This window comes from Triturus cristatus, chromosome 10 (genome assembly GCF_964204655.1).
Source record: "Triturus cristatus chromosome 10, aTriCri1.1, whole genome shotgun sequence".
Lineage (NCBI taxonomy): Eukaryota > Metazoa > Chordata > Amphibia > Caudata > Salamandridae > Triturus > Triturus cristatus.
Genome location: NC_140593.1, coordinates 721,446,522 through 721,467,591, shown reverse-complemented (window position 1 = coordinate 721,467,591; position 21,070 = coordinate 721,446,522).

Below are 21,070 nucleotides of genomic sequence, written 5' to 3'. Positions count from 1 at the left end.
ACTCTGGCCTAATGGTTAAGGTCTTGGACTCTTACTCTGGCTTCATAGCTACTGTCTTAACTCTTACTCTGGCTTCATAGCTACTGTCTTAACTCTTACTCTGGCCTAATAGCTACTTTCTTAACTCTTACGCTGGCCTCATAGCTACTGTCTTAACTCTTACTCTGGCCTAATAGCTACTGTCTTAACTCTTACTCTGGCCTAATAGCTACTGTCTTAACTCTTACTCTGGCCTCATAGCTACTGTCTTAACCCTTACTCTGGCCTAATGGTTAAGGTCTTGGACTCTTACTCTGGCCTCATAGCTACTGTCTTAACTCTTACTCTGGCCTCATAGCTACTGTCTTAACTCTTACTCTGGCCTAATGGTTAAGGTCTTGGACTCTTACTCTGGCTTCATAGCTACTGTCTTAACTCTTACTCTGGCCTCATAGCTACTGTCTTAACTCTTACTCTGGCCTCATAGCTACTGTCTTAACTCTTACTCTGGCCTAATGGTTAAGGTCTTGGACTCTTACTCTGGCCTCATATCGACTGTCTTAACTCTTACTCTGGCCTCATAGCTACTGTCTTAACTCTTACTCTGGCCTAATGGTTAAGGTCTTGAACTCTTACTCTGGCCTCATAGCTACTGTCTTAACTCTTACTCTGGCCTCATAGCTACAGTCTAAACTCTTACTCTGGCCTCATAGCTACTGTCTTAACTCTTACTCTGGCCTAATAGCTACTTTCTTAACTCTTACTCTGGCCTAATAGCTACTGTCTTAACTCTTACTCTGGCCTAATAGCTACTGTCTTAACTCGTACTCTGGCCTCATAGCTACTGTCTTAACTCTTACTCTGGCTTCATAGCTACTGTCTTAACTCTTACTCTGGCCTAATAGCTACTTTCTTAACTCTTACGCTGGCCTCATAGCTACTGTCTTAACTCTTACTCTGGCCTCATAGCTACTGTCTTAACTCTTACTCTGGCCTAATAGCTACTGTCTTAACTCTTACTCTGGCCTAATAGCTACTGTCTTAACTCTTACTCTGGCCTCATAGCTACTGTCTTAACCCTTACTCTGGCCTAATGGTTAAGGTCTTGGACTCTTACTCCGGCCTCATAGCTACTGTCTTAACTCTTACTCTGGCCTCATAGCTACTGTCTTAACTCTTACTCTGGCCTAATGGTTAAGGTCTTGGACTGTTACTCTGGCTTCATAGCTACTGTCTTAACTCTTACTCTGGCCTCATAGCTACTGTCTTAACTCTTACTCTGGCCTCATAGCTACTGTCCTAACTCTTACTCTAGCCTCATAGCTACTGTCTTAACTCTTACTCTGGCCTCATAGCTACTGTCTTAACTCTTACTCTGGCCTCATAGCTACAGTCTTAACTCTTACTCTGGCCTCATAGTTACTGTCTTAACTCTTACTCTGGCCTAAAAGCTACTGTCTTAACTCTTACTCTGGCCTAATAGCTACTGTCTTAATTCTTACTCTGGCCTAATAGCTACTGTCTTAACTCTTACTCTGGCCTCATAGCTATTGTCTTAACTCTTACTCTGGCCTCATAGCTACTGTCTTAACTCTTACTCTGGCCTAATGGTTAAGGTCTTGGACTCTTACTCTGGCCTCATATCTACTGTCTTAACTCTTACTCTGGCCTCATAGCTACTGTCTTAACTCTTACTCTGGCCTATTGGTTAAGGTCTTGAACTCTTACTCTGGCCTCATAGCTACTGTCTTAACTCTTACTCTGGCCTCATAGCTACAGTCTAAACTCTTACTCTGGCCTCATAGCTACTGTCTTAACTCTTACTCTGGCCTAATAGCTACTTTCTTAACTCTTACTCTGGCCTAATAGCTACTGTCTTAACTCTTACTCTGGCCTAATAGCTACTGTCTTAACTCGTACTCTGGCCTCATAGCTACTGTCTTAACTCTTACTCTGGCCTCATAGCTATTGTCTTAACTCTTACTCTGGCCTAATGGTTAGGGTCTTGGACTCTTACTCTGGCCTCATAGCTACTGTCTTAACTCTTACTCTGGCCTCATAGCTACTGTCTTAACTCTTACTCTGGCCTAATGGTTAAGGTCTTGGACTCTTACTCTGGCCTCATAGCTACTGTCTTAACTCTTACTCTGGCCTCATAGCTACTGTCTCAACTCTTACTCTGGCCTAAAAGCTACTGTCTTAACTCTTACTCTGGCCTCATAGCTACTGTCTTAAATCTTACTCTGGCCTCATAGCTACTGTCTTAACTCTTACTCTGGCCTAATGGTTAATGTCTTGGACTCTTACTCTGGCCTCATAGCTACTGTCTTAACTCTTACTCTGGCCTCATAGCTACTGTCTTAACTCTTACTCTGGCCTAATGGTTAAGGTCTTGGACTCTTACTCTGGCCTAATGGTTAAGGTCTTGGACTCTTACTCTGGCTTCATAGCTACTGTCTTAACTCTTACTCTGGCTTCATAGCTACTGTCTTAACTCTTACTCTGGCCTAATAGCTACTTTCTTAACTCTTACGCTGGCCTCATAGCTACTGTCTTAACTCTTACTCTGGCCTCATAGCTACTGTCTTAACTCTTACTCTGGCCTAATAGCTACTGTCTTAACTCTTACTCTGGCCTAATAGCTACTGTCTTAACTCTTACTCTGGCCTCATAGCTACTGTCTTAACCCTTACTCTGGCCTAATGGTTAAGGTCTTGGACTCTTACTCTGGCCTCATAGCTACTGTCTTAACTCTTACTCTGGCCTCATAGCTACTGTCTTAACTCTTACTCTGGCCTAATGGTTAAGGTCTTGGACTCTTACTCTGGCTTCATAGCTACTGTCTTAACTCTTACTCTGGCCTCATAGCTACTGTCTTAACTCTTACTCGGGCCTCATAGCTACTGTCCTAACTCTTACTCTAGCCTCATAGCTACTGTCTTAACTCTTACTCTGGCCTCATAGCTACTGTCTTAACTCTTACTCTGGCCTCATAGCTACAGTCTTAACTCTTACTCTGGCCTCATAGCTACTGTCTTAACTCTTACTCTGGCCTAACAGCTACTGTCTTAACTCTTACTCTGGCTTAATAGCTACTGTCTTAATTCTTACTCTGGCCTAATAGCTACTGTCTTAACTCTTACTCTGGCCTCATAGCTATTGTCTTAACTCTTACTCTGGCCTCATAGCTACTGTCTTAACTCTTACACTGGCCTAATGGTTAAGGTCTTGGACTCTTACTCTGGCCTCATATCTACTGTCTTAACTCTTACTCTGGCCTCATAGCTACTGTCTTAACTCTTACTCTGGCCTAATGGTTAAGGTCTTGAACTCTTACTCTGGCCTCATAGCTACTGTCTTAACTCTTACTCTGGCCTCGTAGCTACAGTCTAAACTCTTACTCTGGCCTCATAGCTACTGTCTTAACTCTTACTCTGGCCTAATAGCTACTTTCTTAACTCTTACTCTGGCCTAATAGCTACTGTCTTAACTCTTACTCTGGCCTAATAGCTACTGTCTTAACTCGTACTCTGGCCTCATAGCTACTGTCTTAACTCTTACTCTGGCCTCATAGCTATTGTCTTAACTCTTACTCTGGCCTAATGGTTAGGGTCTTGGACTCTTACTCTGGCCGCATAGCTACTGTCTTAACTCTTACTCTGGCCTCATAGCTACTGTCTTAACTCTTACTCTGGCCTAATGGTTAAGGTCTTGGACTCTTACTCTGGCCTCATAGCTACTGTCTTAACTCTTACTCTGGCCTCATAGCTACTGTCTCAACTCTTACTCTGGCCTAAAAGCTACTGTCTTAACTCTTACTCTGGCCTCATAGCTACTGTCTTAACTCTTACTCTGGCCTCATAGCTACTGTCTTAACTCTTACTCTGGCCTAATGGTTAATGTCTTGGACTCTTACTCTGGCCTCATAGCTACTGTCTTAACTCTTACTCTGGCCTCATAGCTACTGTCTTAAGTCTTACTCTGGCCTAATGGTTAAGGTCTTGGACTCTTACTCTGGCCTAATGGTTAAGGTCTTGGACTCTTACTCTGGCTTCATAGCTACTGTCTTAACTCTTACTCTGGCTTCATAGCTACTGTCTTAACTCTTACTCTGGCCTAATAGCTACTTTCTTAACTCTTACGCTGGCCTCATAGCTACTGTCTTAACTCTTACTCTGGGCTCATAGCTACTGTCTTAACTCTTACTCTGGCCTAATAGCTACTGTCTTAACTCTTACTCTGGCCTAATAACTACTGTCTTAACTCTTACTCTGGCCTCATAGCTACTGTCTTAACCCTTACTCTGGCCTAATGGTTAAGGTCTTGGACTCTTACTCTGGCCTCATAGCTACTGTCTTAACTCTTACTCTGGCCTCATAGCTACTGTCTTAACTCTTACTCTGGCCTAATGGTTAAGGTCTTGGACTCTTACTCTGGCTTCATAGCTACTGTCTTAACTCTTACTCTGGCCTCATAGCTACTGTCTTAACTCTTACTCGGGCCTCAAAGCTACTGTCCTAACTCTTACTCTAGCCTCATAGCTACTGTCTTAACTCTTACTCTGGCCTCATAGCTACTGTCTTAACTCTTACTCTGGCCTCATAGCTACAGTCTTAACTCTTACTCTGGCCTCATAGCTACTGTCTTAACTCTTACTCTGGCCTAACAGCTACTGTCTTAACTCTTACTCTGGCCTAATAGCTACTGTCTTAATTCTTACTCTGGCCTAATAGCTACTGTCTTAACTCTTACTCTGGCCTCATAGCTACTGTCTTAACTCTTACTCTGGCCTAATGGTTAAGGTCTTGGACTCTTACTCTGGCCTCATAGCTACTGTCTTAACTCTTACTCTGGCCTCATAGCTACTGTCTTAACTCTTACTCTGGCCTAATGGTTAAGGTCTTGGACTCTTACTCTGGCCTCATAGCTACTGTCTTAACTCTTACTCTGGCCTCATAGCTACTGTCTTATCTCTTACTCTGGCCTAATGGTTAAGGTCTTGGACTCTTACTCTGGCCTCATAGCTACTGTCCTAACTCTTACTCTGGCCTCATGGCTACTGTTTTAACTCTTACTCTGGCCTAATGGTTAAGGTCTTAGACTCTTACTCTGGCCTCATAGCTACTGTCTTAACTCTTACTCTGGCCTCATAGCTACTGTCTTAACTCTTACTCTGGCCTAATGGTTAAGGTCTTGGACTCTTACTCTGGCCTAATGGTTAAGGTCTTGGACTCTTACTCTGGCGTCATAGCTACTGTCTTAACTCTTACTCTGGCTTCATAGCTACTGTCTTAACTCTTACTCTGGCCTAATAGCTACTTTCTTAACTCTTACGCTGGCCTCATAGCTACTGTCTTAACTCTTACTCTGGCCTCATAGCTACTGTCTTAACTCTTACTCTGGCCTAATAGCTACTGTCTTAACTCTTACTCTGGCCTAATAGCTACTGTCTTAACTCTTACTCTGGCCTCATAGCTACTGTCTTAACCCTTACTCTGGCCTAATGGTTAAGGTCTTGGACTCTTACTCTGGCCTCATAGCTACTGTCTTAACTCTTACTCTGGCCTCATAGCTACTGTCTTAACTCTTACTCTGGCCTAATGGTTAAGGTCTTGGACTCTTACTCTGGCTTCATAGCTACTGTCTTAACTCTTACTCTGGCCTCATAGCTACTGTCTTAACTCTTACTCGGGCCTCATAGCTACTGTCCTAACTCTTACTCTAGCCTCATAGCTACTGTCTTAACTCTTACTCTGGCCTCATAGCTACTGTCTTAACTCTTACTCTGGCCTCATAGCTACAGTCTTAACTCTTACTCTGGCCTCATAGCTACTGTCTTAACTCTTACTCTGGCCTAACAGCTACTGTCTTAACTCTTACTCTGGCTTAATAGCTACTGTCTTAATTCTTACTCTGGCCTAATAGCTACTGTCTTAACTCTTACTCTGGCCTAATGGTTAAGGTCTTGGACTCTTACTCTGGCCTCATATCTACTGTCTTAACTCTTACTCTGGCCTCATAGCTACTGTCTTAACTCTTACTCTGGCCTATTGGTTAAGGTCTTGAACTCTTACTCTGGCCTCATAGCTACTGTCTTAACTCTTACTCTGGCCTCATAGCTACAGTCTAAACTCTTACTCTGGCCTCATAGCTACTGTCTTAACTCTTACTCTGGCCTCATAGCTACTTTCTTAACTCTTACTCTGGCCTAATAGCTACTGTCTTAACTCTTACTCTGGCCTAATAGCTACTGTCTTAACTCGTACTCTGGCCTCATAGCTACTGTCTTAACTCTTACTCTGGCCTCATAGCTATTGTCTTAACTCTTACTCTGGCCTAATGGTTAGGGTCTTGGACTCTTACTCTGGCCTCATAGCTACTGTCTTAACTCTTACTCTGGCCTCATAGCTACTGTCTTAACTCTTACTCTGGCCTAATGGTTAAGGTCTTGGACTCTTACTCTGGCCTCATAGCTACTGTCTTAACTCTTACTCTGGCCTCATAGCTACTGTCTCAACTCTTACTCTGGCCTAAAAGCTACTGTCTTAACTCTTACTCTGGCCTCATAGCTACTGTCTTAAATCTTACTCTGGCCTCATAGCTACTGTCTTAACTCTTACTCTGGCCTAATGGTTAATGTCTTGGACTCTTACTCTGGCCTCATAGCTACTGTCTTAACTCTTACTCTGGCCTCATAGCTACTGTCTTAACTCTTACTCTGGCCTAATGGTTAAGGTCTTGGACTCTTACTCTGGCCTAATGGTTAAGGTCTTGGACTCTTACTCTGGCTTCATAGCTACTGTCTTAACTCTTACTCTGGCTTCATAGCTACTGTCTTAACTCTTACTCTGGCCTAATAGCTACTTTCTTAACTCTTACGCTGGCCTCATAGCTACTGTCTTAACTCTTACTCTGGCCTCATAGCTACTGTCTTAACTCTTACTCTGGCCTAATAGCTACTGTCTTAACTCTTACTCTGGCCTCATAGCTACTGTCTTAACCCTTACTCTGGCCTAATGGTTAAGGTCTTGGACTCTTACTCTGGCCTCATAGCTACTGTCTTAACTCTTACTCTGGCCTCATAGCTACTGTCTTAACTCTTACTCTGGCCTAATGGTTAAGGTCTTGGACTCTTACTCTGGCTTCATAGCTACTGTCTTAACTCTTACTCTGGCCTCATAGCTACTGTCTTAACTCTTACTCTGGCCTCATAGCTACTGTCTTAACTCTTACTCTGGCCTAATGGTTAAGGTCTTGGACTCTTACTCTGGCCTCATATCTACTGTCTTAACTCTTACTCTGGCCTCATAGCTACTGTCTTAACTCTTACTCTGGCCTAATGGTTAAGGTCTTGAACTCTTACTCTGGCCTCATAGCTACTGTCTTAACTCTTACTCTGGCCTCATAGCTACAGTCTAAACTCTTACTCTGGCCTCATAGCTACTGTCTTAACTCTTACTCTGGCCTAATAGCTACTTTCTTAACTCTTACTCTGGCCTAATAGCTACTGTCTTAACTCTTACTCTGGCCTAATAGCTACTGTCTTAACTCGTACTCTGGCCTCATAGCTACTGTCTTAACTCTTACTCTGGCTTCATAGCTACTGTCTTAACTCTTACTCTGGCCTAATAGCTACTTTCTTAACTCTTACGCTGGCCTCATAGCTACTGTCTTAACTCTTACTCTGGCCTCATAGCTACTGTCTTAACTCTTACTCTGGCCTAATAGCTACTGTCTTAACTCTTACTCTGGCCTAATAGCTACTGTCTTAACTCTTACTCTGGCCTCATAGCTACTGTCTTAACCCTTACTCTGGCCTAATGGTTAAGGTCTTGGACTCTTACTCCGGCCTCATAGCTACTGTCTTAACTCTTACTCTGGCCTCATAGCTACTGTCTTAACTCTTACTCTGGCCTAATGGTTAAGGTCTTGGACTGTTACTCTGGCTTCATAGCTACTGTCTTAACTCTTACTCTGGCCTCATAGCTACTGTCTTAACTCTTACTCTGGCCTCATAGCTACTGTCCTAACTCTTACTCTAGCCTCATAGCTACTGTCTTAACTCTTACTCTGGCCTCATAGCTACTGTCTTAACTCTTACTCTGGCCTCATAGCTACAGTCTTAACTCTTACTCTGGCCTCATAGCTACTGTCTTAACTCTTACTCTGGCCTAAAAGCTACTGTCTTAACTCTTACTCTGGCCTAATAGCTACTGTCTTAATTCTTACTCTGGCCTAATAGCTACTGTCTTAACTCTTACTCTGGCCTCATAGCTATTGTCTTAACTCTTACTCTGGCCTCATAGCTACTGTCTTAACTCTTACTCTGGCCTAATGGTTAAGGTCTTGGACTCTTACTCTGGCCTCATATCTACTGTCTTAACTCTTACTCTGGCCTCATAGCTACTGTCTTAACTCTTACTCTGGCCTATTGGTTAAGGTCTTGAACTCTTACTCTGGCCTCATAGCTACTGTCTTAACTCTTACTCTGGCCTCATAGCTACAGTCTAAACTCTTACTCTGGCCTCATAGCTACTGTCTTAACTCTTACTCTGGCCTAATAGCTACTTTCTTAACTCTTACTCTGGCCTAATAGCTACTGTCTTAACTCTTACTCTGGCCTAATAGCTACTGTCTTAACTCGTACTCTGGCCTCATAGCTACTGTCTTAACTCTTACTCTGGCCTCATAGCTATTGTCTTAACTCTTACTCTGGCCTAATGGTTAGGGTCTTGGACTCTTACTCTGGCCTCATAGCTACTGTCTTAACTCTTACTCTGGCCTCATAGCTACTGTCTTAACTCTTACTCTGGCCTAATGGTTAAGGTCTTGGACTCTTACTCTGGCCTCATAGCTACTGTCTTAACTCTTACTCTGGCCTCATAGCTACTGTCTCAACTCTTACTCTGGCCTAAAAGCTACTGTCTTAAATCTTACTCTGGCCTCATAGCTACTGTCTTAAATCTTACTCTGGCCTCATAGCTACTGTCTTAACTCTTACTCTGGCCTAATGGTTAATGTCTTGGACTCTTACTCTGGCCTCATAGCTACTGTCTTAACTCTTACTCTGGCCTCATAGCTACTGTCTTAACTCTTACTCTGGCCTAATGGTTAAGGTCTTGGACTCTTACTCTGGCCTAATGGTTAAGGTCTTGGACTCTTACTCTGGCTTCATAGCTACTGTCTTAACTCTTACTCTGGCTTCATAGCTACTGTCTTAACTCTTACTCTGGCCTAATAGCTACTTTCTTAACTCTTACGCTGGCCTCATAGCTACTGTCTTAACTCTTACTCTGGCCTCATAGCTACTGTCTTAACTCTTACTCTGGCCTAATAGCTACTGTCTTAACTCTTACTCTGGCCTAATAGCTACTGTCTTAACTCTTACTCTGGCCTCATAGCTACTGTCTTAACCCTTACTCTGGCCTAATGGTTAAGGTCTTGGACTCTTACTCTGGCCTCATAGCTACTGTCTTAACTCTTACTCTGGCGTCATAGCTACTGTCTTAACTCTTACTCTGGCCTAATGGTTAAGGTCTTGGACTCTTACTCTGGCTTCATAGCTACTGTCTTAACTCTTACTCTGGCCTCATAGCTACTGTCTTAACTCTTACTCGGGCCTCATAGCTACTGTCCTAACTCTTACTCTAGCCTCATAGCTACTGTCTTAACTCTTACTCTGGCCTCATAGCTACTGTCTTAACTCTTACTCTGGCCTCATAGCTACAGTCTTAACTCTTACTCTGGCCTCATAGCTACTGTCTTAACTCTTACTCTGGCCTAACAGCTACTGTCTTAACTCTTACTCTGGCTTAATAGCTACTGTCTTAATTCTTACTCTGGCCTAATAGCTACTGTCTTAACTCTTACTCTGGCCTCATAGCTATTGTCTTAACTCTTACTCTGGCCTCATAGCTACTGTCTTAACTCTTACTCTGGCCTAATGGTTAAGGTCTTGGACTCTTACTCTGGCCTCATATCTACTGTCTTAACTCTTACTCTGGCCTCATAGCTACTGTCTTAACTCTTACTCTGGCCTAATGGTTAAGGTCTTGAACTCTTACTCTGGCCTCATAGCTACTGTCTTAACTCTTACTCTGGCCTCATAGCTACAGTCTAAACTCTTACTCTGGCCTCATAGCTACTGTCTTAACTCTTACTCTGGCCTAATAGCTACTTTCTTAACTCTTACTCTGGCCTAATAGCTACTGTCTTAACTCTTACTCTGGCCTAATAGCTACTGTCTTAACTCGTACTCTGGCCTCATAGCTACTGTCTTAACTCTTACTCTGGCCTCATAGCTATTGTCTTAACTCTTACTCTGGCCTAATGGTTAGGGTCTTGGACTCTTACTCTGGCCGCATAGCTACTGTCTTAACTCTTACTCTGGCCTCATAGCTACTGTCTTAACTCTTACTCTGGCCTAATGGTTAAGGTCTTGGACTCTTACTCTGGCCTCATAGCTACTGTCTTAACTCTTACTCTGGCCTCATAGCTACTGTCTCAACTCTTACTCTGGCCTAAAAGCTACTGTCTTAACTCTTACTCTGGCCTCATAGCTACTGTCTTAACTCTTACTCTGGCCTCATAGCTACTGTCTTAACTCTTACTCTGGCCTAATGGTTAATGTCTTGGACTCTTACTCTGGCCTCATAGCTACTGTCTTAACTCTTACTCTGGCCTCATAGCTACTGTCTTAAGTCTTACTCTGGCCTAATGGTTAAGGTCTTGGACTCTTACTCTGGCCTAATGGTTAAGGTCTTGGACTCTTACTCTGGCTTCATAGCTACTGTCTTAACTCTTACTCTGGCTTCATAGCTACTGTCTTAACTCTTACTCTGGCCTAATAGCTACTTTCTTAACTCTTACGCTGGCCTCATAGCTACTGTCTTAACTCTTACTCTGGGCTCATAGCTACTGTCTTAACTCTTACTCTGGCCTAATAGCTACTGTCTTAACTCTTACTCTGGCCTAATAGCTACTGTCTTAACTCTTACTCTGGCCTCATAGCTACTGTCTTAACCCTTACTCTGGCCTAATGGTTAAGGTCTTGGACTCTTACTCTGGCCTCATAGCTACTGTCTTAACTCTTACTCTGGCCTCATAGCTACTGTCTTAACTCTTACTCTGGCCTAATGGTTAAGGTCTTGGACTCTTACTCTGGCTTCATAGCTACTGTCTTAACTCTTACTCTGGCCTCATAGCTACCGTCTTAACTCTTACTCAGGCCTCAAAGCTACTGTCCTAACTCTTACTCTAGCCTCATAGCTACTGTCTTAACTCTTACTCTGGCCTCATAGCTACTGTCTTAACTCTTACTCTGGCCTCATAGCTACAGTCTTAACTCTTACTCTGGCCTCATAGCTACTGTCTTAACTCTTACTCTGGCCTAACAGCTACTGTCTTAACTCTTACTCTGGCCTAATAGCTACTGTCTTAATTCTTACTCTGGCCTAATAGCTACTGTCTTAACTCTTACTCTGGCCTCATAGCTATTGTCTTAACTCTTACTCTGGCCTCATAGCTACTGTCTTAACTCTTACTCTGGCCTAATGGTTAAGGTCTTGGACTCTTACTCTGGCCTCATAGCTACTGTCTTAACTCTTACTCTGGCCTCATAGCTACTGTCTTAACTCTTACTCTGGCCTAATGGTTAAGGTCTTGGACTCTTACTCTGGCCTCATAGCTACTGTCTTAACTCTTACTCTGGCCTCATAGCTACTGTCTTATCTCTTACTCTGGCCTAATGGTTAAGGTCTTGGACTCTTACTCTGGCCTCATAGCTACTGTCCTAACTCTTACTCTGGCCTCATGGCTACTGTTTTAACTCTTACTCTGGCCTAATGGTTAAGGTCTTAGACTCTTACTCTGGCCTCATAGCTACTGTCTTAACTCTTACTCTGGCCTCATAGCTACTGTCTTAACTCTTACTCTGGCCTAATGGTTAAGGTCGTGGACTCTTACTCTGGCCTAATGGTTAAGGTCTTGGACTCTTACTCTGGCGTCATAGCTACTGTCTTAACTCTTACTCTGGCTTCATAGCTACTGTCTTAACTCTTACTCTGGCCTAATAGCTACTTTCTTAACTCTTACGCTGGCCTCATAGCTACTGTCTTAACTCTTACTCTGGCCTCATAGCTACTGTCTTAACTCTTACTCTGGCCTAATAGCTACTGTCTTAACTCTTACTCTGGCCTAATAGCTACTGTCTTAACTCTTACTCTGGCCTCATAGCTACTGTCTTAACCCTTACTCTGGCCTAATGGTTAAGGTCTTGGACTCTTACTCTGGCCTCATAGCTACTGTCTTAACTCTTACTCTGGCCTCATAGCTACTGTCTTAACTCTTACTCTGGCCTAATGGTTAAGGTCTTGGACTCTTACTCTGGCTTCATAGCTACTGTCTTAACTCTTACTCTGGCCTCATAGCTACTGTCTTAACTCTTACTCGGGCCTCATAGCTACTGTCCTAACTCTTACTCTAGCCTCATAGCTACTGTCTTAACTCTTACTCTGGCCTCATAGCTACTGTCTTAACTCTTACTCTGGCCTCATAGCTACAGTCTTAACTCTTACTCTGGCCTCATAGCTACTGTCTTAACTCTTACTCTGGCCTAACAGCTACTGTCTTAACTCTTACTCTGGCTTAATAGCTACTGTCTTAATTCTTACTCTGGCCTAATAGCTACTGTCTTAACTCTTACTCTGGCCTCATAGCTATTGTCTTAACTCTTACTCTGGCCTCATAGCTACTGTCTTAACTCTTACTCTGGCCTAATGGTTAAGGTCTTGGACTCTTACTCTGGCCTCATATCTACTGTCTTAACTCTTACTCTGGCCTCATAGCTACTGTCTTAACTCTTACTCTGGCCTAATGGTTAAGGTCTTGAACTCTTACTCTGGCCTCATAGCTACTGTCTTAACTCTTACTCTGGCCTCATAGCTACAGTCTAAACTCTTACCCTGGCCTCATAGCTACTGTCTTAACTCTTACTCTGGCCTAATAGCTACTTTCCTAACTCTTACTCTGGCCTAATAGCTACTGTCTTAACTCTTACTCTGGCCTAATAGCTACTGTCTTAACTCGTACTCTGGCCTCATAGCTACTGTCTTAACTCTTACTCTGGCCTCATAGCTATTGTCTTAACTCTTACTCTGGCCTAATGGTTAGGGTCTTGGACTCTTACTCTGGCCTCATAGCTACTGTCCTAACTCTTACTCTGGCCTCATAGCTACTGTCTTAACTCTTACTCTGGCCTAATGGTTAAGGTCTTGGACTCTTACTCTGGCCTCATAGCTAATGTCTTAACTCTTACTCTGGCCTCATAGCTACTGTCTCAACTCTTACTCTGGCCTAAAAGCTACTGTCTTAACTCTTACTCTGGCCTCATAGCTACTGTCTTAACTCTTACTCTGGCCTCATAGCTACTGTCTTAACTCTTACTCTGGCCTAATGGTTAATGTCTTGGACTCTTACTCTGGCCTCATAGCTACTGTCTTAACTCTTACTCTGGCCTCATAGCTACTGTCTTAACTCTTACTCTGGCCTAATGGTTAAGGTCTTGGACTCTTACTCTGGCCTAATGGTTAAGGTCTTGGACTCTTACTCTGGCTTCATAGCTACTGTCTTAACTCTTACTCTGGCTTCATAGCTACTGTCTTAACTCTTACTCTGCGCTTCACTGGGGACCAGGTCAAGGCTTCAAGATTTCCACGTGCTGCAACGGGAAATCTTTGGAATCTCGAGAATACTTGTGTACCGAGATCTAACCAAATACATCAGCCAATGAAGTATGGATATTTAGGACGGATATGTTCTTAAAAGAATAGAGTATTTCCTTACCCCTGAGACAAGCTTTTGGACGGGATTGTTCCCTATTTTCATTTTAGCCGGTCCCACCTTTCCTATACTATGAGCGCACTTTAAAACGGATACACAGGATGGCAGATTAAGAGGTGTGTTCCCCTATATATCCTATGAACCTACCGCACTCCCGTTAAAGAGAAGTAAGGGAAGGAATCCTCTAGTACCTACCGCTTGGATGTACTGGCTAGAATAGAAGATTCTTTATATTGTGGGAGACCATAATTAACTGTCCTGAAGAAGGTGGTCTTCTATTTTCTGTTTTCCACCGAAACGCGTCGACGCAACTTTAAAGTAAAGGAGACTATAGATCGGAATGACATCTGTTCTCCGGAAAATGCAAACACTAAGTATCTAGTGTAATGAGAATAGTTGATCTAGATCATTTGTCTTCCTTTGTTTTTTGATTAGAAAGCATCTTTCTTACTTGTGTTCTCCCAGTGTTTACAAATGACTCTTAGGATGAAATTGGTTTAATGTATTTTTACTGTATGTTTTTTATTGTAATTTCTTTATTTTCTAACTGTCCAACAACTATTACATTGGGCGCAGATTTTACTGTCTTGTGATTGCTATAAAGAAATGTTTTATTATGTCATTGTTTCTAATAAAATATAGAAATTTTTAATTACGAGTCCACATGTGGTTAAGACAAGGGTGCTTGTTCTGGTGAGTGAATGGTTTGGTGTGGGTAAGAATCTTTTAGTTCACCTGATGATGTGGCAAATAGGGGAATTCTTCTCTTGACTTTTAACTCTTACTCTGGCCTAATAGCTACTTTCTTAACTCTTACGCTGGCCTCATAGCTACTGTCTTAACTCTTACTCTGGCCTCATAGCTACTGTCTTAACTCTTACTCTGGCCTAATAGCTACTGTCTTAACTCTTACTCTGGCCTAATAGCTACTGTCTTAACTCTTACTCTGGCCTCATAGCTACTGTCTTAACCCTTACTCTGGCCTAATGGTTAAGGTCTTGGACTCTTACTCTGGCCTCATAGCTACTGTCTTAACTCTTACTCTGGCCTCATAGCTACTGTCTTAACTCTTACTCTGGCCTAATGGTTAAGGTCTTGGACTCTTACTCTGGCTTCATAGCTACTGTCTTAACTCTTACTCTGGCCTCATAGCTACTGTCTTAACTCTTACTCGGGCCTCATAGCTACTGTCCTAACTCTTACTCTAGCCTCATAGCTACTGTCTTAACTCTTACTCTGGCCTCATAGCTACTGTCTTAACTCTTACTCTGGCCTCATAGCTACAGTCTTAACTCTTACTCTGGCCTCATAGCTACTGTCTTAACTCTTACTCTGGCCTAACAGCTACTGTCTTAACTCTTACTCTGGCCTAATAGCTACTGTCTTAATTCTTACTCTGGCCTAATAGCTACTGTCTTAACTCTTACTCTGGCCTCATAGCTATTGTCTTAACTCTTACTCTGGCCTCATAGCTACTGTCTTAACTCTTACTCTGGCCTAATGGTTAAGGTCTTGGACTCTTACTCTGGCCTCATAGCTACTGTCTTAACTCTTACTCTGGCCTCATAGCTACTGTCTTAACTCTTACTCTGGCCTAATGGTTAAGGTCTTGGACTCTTACTCTGGCCTCATAGCTACTGTCTTAACTCTTACTCTGGCCTCATAGCTACTGTCTTATCTCTTACTCTGGCCTAATGGTTAAGGTCTTGGGCTCTTACTCTGGCCTCATAGCTACTGTCCTAACTCTTACTCTGGCCTCATGGCTACTGTTTTAACTCTTACTCTGGCCTAATGGTTAAGGTCTTAGACTCTTACTCTGGCCTCATAGCTACTGTCTTAACTCTTACTCTGGCCTCATAGCTACTGTCTTAACTCTTACTCTGGCCTAATGGTTAAGGTCTTGGACTCTTACTCTGGCCTAATGGTTAAGGTCTTGGACTCTTACTCTGGCGTCATAGCTACTGTCTTAACTCTTACTCTGGCCTCATAGCTACTGTCTTCACTCTTACTCTGGCCTCATAGCTACTGTCTTAACTCTTACTCTGGCCTCATGGCTACTGTCTTAACTCTTACTCTGGCCTAATGGTTAAGGTCTTGGACTCTTACTCTGGCTCCATAGCTACTGTCTTAACTCTTACTCTGGCCTAATAGCTACTGTCTTAACTCTTACTCTGGCCTCATAGCTACTGTCTTAACTCTTTCTCTGGCCTAATAGCTACTGTCTTAACTCTTACTCTGGCCTCATAGCTACTGTCTTAACTCTTACTCTGGCCTCATAGCTACTGTCTTAACTCTTACTCTGGCCTAATGGTTAAGGTCTTGGACTCTTACTCTGGCCTCATAGCTACTGTCTTAACTCTTACTCTGGCCTAATGGTTAAGGTCTTGGACTCTTACTCTGGCCTCATAGCTACTGTCTTAACTCTTACTCTGGCCTAATGGTTAAGGTCTTGGACTCTTACTCTGGCCTCATAGCTACTGTCTTAACTCTTACTCTGGCCTCATAGCTACTGTCTTAACTCTTACTCTGGCCTAATAGCTACTGTCTTAACTCTTACTCCGGCCTAATAGCTACTGTCTTAACTCTTACGCTGGCCTAATGGTTAAGGTCTTGGACTCTTACTCTGGCCTAATAGCTACTGTCTTAACTCTTACTCTGGCCTAATAGCTACTGTCTTAACTCTTACTCTGGCCTAATGGTTAAGGTCTTGGACTCTTACTCTGGCCTAATAGCTACTGTCTTAACTCTTACTCTGGCCTAATAGCTACTGTCTTAACTCTTACTCTGGCCTAATGGTTAAGGTCTTGGACTCTTACTCTGGCCTCATAGCTACTGTCTTAACTCTTACTCTGGCCTCAAAGCTACTGTGTTAACTCTTAATCTGGCCGAATGGTTAAGGTCTTGGACTCTTACTCTGGCCTCATAGCTACTGTCTTAACTCTTACTCTGGCCTAATGGTTAAGGTCTTAACTCTTTCTCTGGCCTAATAGCTACTGTCTTAACACTTACTCTGGCCTCATAGCTACTGTCTTAACTCTTACTCTGGCCTCATAGCTACTGTCTTAACTCTTACTCTGGCCTAATGGTTAAGGTCTTGGACTCTTACTCTGGCCTCATAGCTACTGTCTTAACTCTTACTCTGGCCTAATGGTTAAGGTCTTGGACTCTTACTCTGGCCTCATAGCTACTGTCTTAACTCTTACTCTGGCCTAATGGTTAAGGTCTTGGACGCTTACTCTGGCCTCATAGCTACTGTCTTAACTCTTACTCTGGCCTCATAGCTACTGTCTTAACTCTTACTCTGGCCTAATGGTTAAGGTCTTGGACTCTTACTCTGGCCTCATAGCTACTGTCTTAACTCTTACTCTGGCCTCATAGCTACTGTCTTATCTCTTACTCTGGCCTAATGGTTAAGGTCTTGGACTCTTACTCTGGCCTCATAGCTACTGTCCTAACTCTTACTCTGGCCTCATGGCTACTGTTTTAACTCTTACTCTGGCCTAATGGTTAAGGTCTTAGACTCTTACTCTGGCCTCATAGCTACTGTCTTAACTCTTACTCTGGCCTCATAGCTACTGTCTTAACTCTTACTCTGGCCTAATGGGTAAGGTCTTGGACTCTTACTCTGGCCTAATGGTTAAGGTCTTGGACTCTTACTCTGGCGTCATAGCTACTGTCTTAACTCTTACTCTGGCCTCATAGCTACTGTCTTCACTCTTACTCTGGCCTCATAGCTACTGTCTTAACTCTTACTCTGGCCTCATAGCTACTGTCTTAACTCTTACTCTGGCCTAATGGTTAAGGTCTTGGACTCTTACTCTGGCTCCATAGCTACTGTCTTAACTCTTACTCTGGCCTAATAGCTACTGTCTTAACTCTTACTCTGGCCTCATAGCTACTGTCTTAACTCTTTCTCTGGCCTAATAGCTACTGTCTTAACTCTTACTCTGGCCTCATAGCTACTGTCTTAACTCTTACTCTGGCCTCATAGCTACTGTCTTAACTCTTACTCTGGCCTAATGGTTAAGGTCTTGGACTCTTACTCTGGCCTCATAGCTACTGTCTTAACTCTTACTCTGGCCTAATGGTTAAGGTCTTGGACTCTTACTCTGGCCTCATAGCTACTGTCTTAACTCTTACTCTGGCCTAATGGTTAAGGTCTTGGACTCTTACTCTGGCCTCATAGCTACTGTCTTAACTCTTACTCTGGCCTCATAGCTACTGTCTTAACTCTTACTCTGGCCTAATAGCTACTGTCTTAACTCTTACTCCGGCCTAATAGCTACTGTCTTAACTCTTACGCTGGCCTAATGGTTAAGGTCTTGGACTCTTACTCTGGCCTAATAGCTACTGTCTTAACTCTTACTCTGGCCTAATAGCTACTGTCTTAACTCTTACTCTGGCCTAATGGTTAAGGTCTTGGACTCTTACTCTGGCCTAATAGCTACTGTCTTAACTCTTACTCTGGCCTAATAGCTACTGTCTTAACTCTTACTCTGGCCTAATGGTTAAGGTCTTGGACTCTTACTCTGGCCTCATAGCTACTGTCTTAACTCTTACTCTGGCCTCATAGCTACTGTGTTAACTCTTACTCTGGCCGAATGGTTAAGGTCTTGGACTCTTACTCTGGCCTCATAGCTACTGTCTTAACTCTTACTCTATCCTAATGGTTAAGGTCTTAACTCTTTCTCTGGCCTAATAGCTACTGTCTTAACACTTACTCTGGCCTCATAGCTACTGTCTTAACTCTTACTCTGGCCTCATAGCTACTGTCTTAACTCTTACTCTGGCCTAATGGTTAAGGTCTTGGACTCTTACTCTGGCCTCATAGCTACTGTCTTAACTCTTACTCTGGCCTAATGGTTAAGGTCTTGGACTCTTACTCTGGCCTCATAGCTACTGTCTTAACTCTTACTCTGGCCTAATGGTTAAGGTCTTGGACTCTTACTCTGGCCTCATAGCTACTGTCTTAACTCTTACTCTGGCCTCATAGCTACTGTCTTAACTCTTACTCTGGCCTAATAGCTACTGTCTTAACTCTTATCCGGCGTAATAGCTACTGTCTTAACTCTTACGCTGGCCTAATGGTTAAGGTCTTGGACTCTTACTCTGGCCTAATAGCTACTGTCTTAACTCTTGCTCTGGCCTAATAGCTACTGTCTTAACTCTTACTCTGGCCTAATGGTTAAGGTCTTGGACTCTTACTCTGGCCTAATAGCTACTGTCTTAACTCTTACTCTGGCCTAATAGCTACTGTCTTAACTCTTACTCTGGCCTAATGGTTAAGGTCTTGGACTCTTACTCTGGCCTCATAGCTACTGTCTTAACTCTTACTCTGGCCTCATAGCTACTGTGTTAACTCTTACTCTGGCCGAATGGTTAAGGTCTTGGACTCTTACACTGGCCTCATAGCTACTGTCTTAACTCTTACTCTGGCCTCATAGCTACTGTCTTAACTCTTACTCTGGCCTAATAGCTACTGTCTTAACTCTTACTCTGGCCTCATAGCTACTGTCTTAACTTTTACTCTGGCCTCATAGCTACTGTCTTAACTCTTACTCTGGCCTAATGGTTAAGGTCTTGGACTCTTACTCTGGCCTCATAGCTACTGTCTGAACTCTTACTCTGGCCTCATAGCTACTGTGTTAACTCTTACTCTGGCGGAATGGTTAAGGTCTTGGACTCTTACTCTGGCCTCATAGCTACTGTCTTAACTCTTACTCTGGCCTAATGGTTAAGGTCTTAACTCTTTCTCTGGCCTAATAGCTACTGTCTTAACACTTACTCTGGCCTCATAGCTACTGTCTTAACTCTTACTCTGGCCTCATAGCTACTGTCTTAACTCTTACTCTGGCCTAATGGTTAAGGTCTTGGACTCTTACTCTGGCCTCATAGCTACTGTCTTAACTCTTACTCTGGCCTAATGGTTAAGGTCTTGGACTCTTACTCTGGCCTCATAGCTACTGTCTTAACTCTTACTCTGGCCTAATGGTTAAGGTCTTGGACTCTTACTCTGGCCTCATAGCTACTGTCTTAACTCTTACTCTGGCCTCATAGCTACTGTCTTAACTCTTACTCTGGCCTAATAGCTACTGTCTTAACTCTTATCCGGCCTAATAGCTACTGTCTTAACTCTTACGCTGGCCTAATGGTTAAGGTCTTGGACTCTTACTCTGGCCTAATAGCTACTGTCTTAACTCTTAGTCTGGCCTAATAGCTACCGTCTTAACTCTTACTCTGGCCTAATGGTTAAGGTCTTGGACTCTTACTCTGGCCTAATAGCTACTGTCTTAACTCTTACTCTGGCCTCATAGCTACTGTCTTAACTCTTACTCTGGCCTAATAGCTACTGTCTTAACTCTTACGCTGGCCTCATAGCTACTGTCTTAACTCTTACTCTGGCCTCATAGCTACTGTCTTAACTCTTACTCTGGCCTAATAGCTACTGTCTTAACTCTTACTCTGGCCTCATAGCTACTGTCTTAACCCTTACTCTGGCCTAATGGTTAAGGTCTTGGACTCTTACTCTGGCCTCATAGCTACTGTCTTAACTCATACTCTGGCATCATAGCTACTGTCTTAACTCTTACTCTGGCCTAATGGTTAAGGTCTTGGACTCTTACTCTGGCTTCATAGCTACTGTCTTAACTCTTACTCTGGCCTCATAGCTACTGTCTTATCTCTTACTCTGGCCTCATAGCTACTGTCCTAACTCTTACTCTAGCCTCATAGCTACTGTCTTAACTCTTACTCTGGCCTCATAGCTACTGTCTTTTTTTTTTTTTTTTTTTTTTTTTTATAAAAACCTTTATTCGGATATTTCAGATACACAGCTATTCAGCCGACAACCCGGAGGTTCGGCAGCTCGTCAATCAACATATGTAGTCTTCTATAGCTGTCATGCAGGAGAGAAAAAAGGTTTCAATTTTTAAAGAAGAACATAACAAGCAAGGCAATACACATCATGTGTTCGCGTCATATCCCACCGATGAGGCGGCCCCATATCCACCATCAGATCAGCCCTCAAGTGTGGAGGGGAGGGAGAGGCAGAGGCACTAACTTTCTATCAGATTTCATCAGCAAAACTCAAGTCGGAAGTGGGGCTAGGGGGAAAGGTGCTCCTCTGGTGGGTCAGTGGCAGGAGGCAGGCAGATGTACCCCCTATACTGGTTCCACCCCCCCCACACCTTGTGCCATTTCTTGGGCCTCCCCCGTGCACAATACACTGTTTTCTCCCGAAACATGCACCAGT